Source organism: Nelumbo nucifera, chromosome 1 (assembly GCF_055504915.1).
Source record: "Nelumbo nucifera cultivar China Antique chromosome 1, China Antique-T2T, whole genome shotgun sequence".
NCBI lineage: Eukaryota > Viridiplantae > Streptophyta > Magnoliopsida > Proteales > Nelumbonaceae > Nelumbo > Nelumbo nucifera.
The window spans coordinates 47,896,074-47,898,559 of record NC_142649.1 but is presented as its reverse complement, the minus strand read 5'-3'; positions in this window follow the sequence as shown (position 1 = coordinate 47,898,559).

Here is a 2,486-nt window from a genome sequence, read left to right as displayed (position 1 = left end):
GATCAGCCCTCTCCTAATCTTACCAGAAGGTTTCCAGATCTGAATCTGTATTCAGATTTGGACTCTCTGAGTGGATAGGGTAAGACCCTATCCTCTCCTAATCTGTATTCAGTCCAGTTCGAAATGGACTTTAGGCCCAATAAGTATATGTCCTCACTTAGCCTTCCAAACTGCTGCCCAGTTGGGCTTCCTTGTATGGCGTGGGACCCAAGCATTGATCTACACATCAGCCACAAGGGTTCGGCCCAGCCTTTGTTACAAGTTCTAGCCAAATTCACTGGAAAGCCTAGTAAACCCCTTGAGCCCATCACATGGACACTATGGGCCCAACACTTACACTAAGTGATCCCTGGGCCAAGCCACCTTGTAACACCCAGGGACTATAGGCAGATGCAAGATTAGCCCATCAGGTATTACCCTCAATGGTCTTACACTTTACCTCTCAGCCCATAATGATCAAACATTGCCCGACAAGAGAGGACCTCTCCCTCGGCTACAAGGAACAGTGCTGTACTCTCTTCTCACATGGATCCCAGGAATTAAAACCTTTTGCAAACAATTTGAAACCATAACATATATATACTTTTATATCCGGATATAAAATATATTTTGCAAAACAAATCTCAACAATTGAAATTGGCTGCCGACAGTCTTGGTTTCCATCAGAGATAGTGCATCCCCGATCATTACCTTTGTCCGACAAAGGGGCTAATCCTATCACTATGATCACCCACTCAGATAAATTCTCGGACTATCCCAACGTACCCATGTTTTGACCCCCTCTAAGGATCTCACTGATTGGCATATCAAAGATAGCCCAATCCAACACCTAGTGTAGTATCATAATCGAGTCTAGGGGTCAGGTTTAACTTTCCAGTTTTGCCCACTAATCTCCAAGGTCTAGGGCAATACTAGAAATCTAGTCCGGTTCAGGTTTTCAAGTAAACCTACACTGCATGTGCTTCGGGTCTCACCCTGGTAGCTGAGACAGGTCACCCCAACACTTGGCAGCACACTAGTGTTAGCCTTAGCAGATAAATCTCCCTAGACTTATCCAATGGCTATGAATATTCTAAACTAACACGAGTCTCATTAACTGTCCAGTTTAAGGGTATTACACAGAAACACACCACAAGAACATGTATGAAATATGCACTTTATTCATTTACAATAAATGTCATAAGTACATCAATCTGATTGGAGCTAAGGGCATACAACTGTCTAACACACGCAACTTAGAAGATCTACTCGGGTGTCTAGTCCTCCAATTCATTACGGCTATGATCAAGAAAGTTACTTGATAGAATCCACGAATAGTGAGAAAGATCCTGTGACTTATATGGAAGCTATGTTGGACATAGAATCCTTGAAGTGGGTAGATGCCATGAAAGTCGAGATGGACTCAATGAAGACCAACGGAGTCTAGACCCTCGTAGATCTGCCCCCTGGGGTGAAAGCAATTGGTTGCAAATGGATTTATAAGAGGAATGTAATCATTCATTGAGAGTGGGAGAGAGAGAGAGAGAGAGAGAGAGAGAGAGAGAGAAAGAAGAAGAGGGAGATACGATTGAGAAGGAAAAAAGCTGCTATTGGCTACCGCCAGTTCTCTATTTATATTAACTTAATAAAAAGAATAGAAATTACAAGTATACCCCTGGCGGAACACCCTAAAACCAAACTAATAAGAAAAAAGACAAGTACCTAACTGACAGTATCTTAAGTAGTCAGCCTACTAACAGCAACTATAAAGTAACAATTAAATAAGCCTTACAACACTCCCCCTCAAGTTGGGCTGAATATGTCTATCATGCCTAGACCTGTTCATGGGCCGGCCCGGCCTGGCCCAACCCCTAGACGGGCTTGAATATGCTTATAGGCCCGCGGGCTTAAAGTCGGGCCAAAAAGCCTGGCCCACAATAAATTCGAGTCGGGCTCGGGTTTTGTCAAAATAGCCCGGCCCGTGCCCGGCCCGACCCGACCTAATATTAAACTTAAAAATAGTTATGTGATTATGTCCATTTGAATAAATTTTTTTATTTAAGAATATAAGTTGTGTTTTAAAATATAAAAGAAAGGGAAAAATACCATCTTGGAGGCTCATTGTTCATTTAAATAGAAAAAAAATACTATCTGAATTTTTAATTCTAATTTGAATAGGGAAAATTGTTTTTTTTTTTCAATTAAGTCGGGCTTCGGGCTCAGGCTCGGGTTTCGGGCTTTTTACCAGGGCCGGGCTCGGGCTCGGGCCTGGTATATTTTCATTAGTGACAAATGAAAGCCCGGCCCGAGCCCGGCCCGGCCCGGCCCATGAACAGGTCTAATCATGCCCAGCTTGTCACATAACTCATTGTGCCGTGAGTATAGAAGCCCCTTTGTGAGGACATCAGCAAGTTGTTCCTTGGAGTTGACATAAGGGATGCAAATCTCCCTTTTTTTCCAATTTTTCCCTTATGAAGTGTTTGTCCACCTCAATGTGCTTGGTCCTC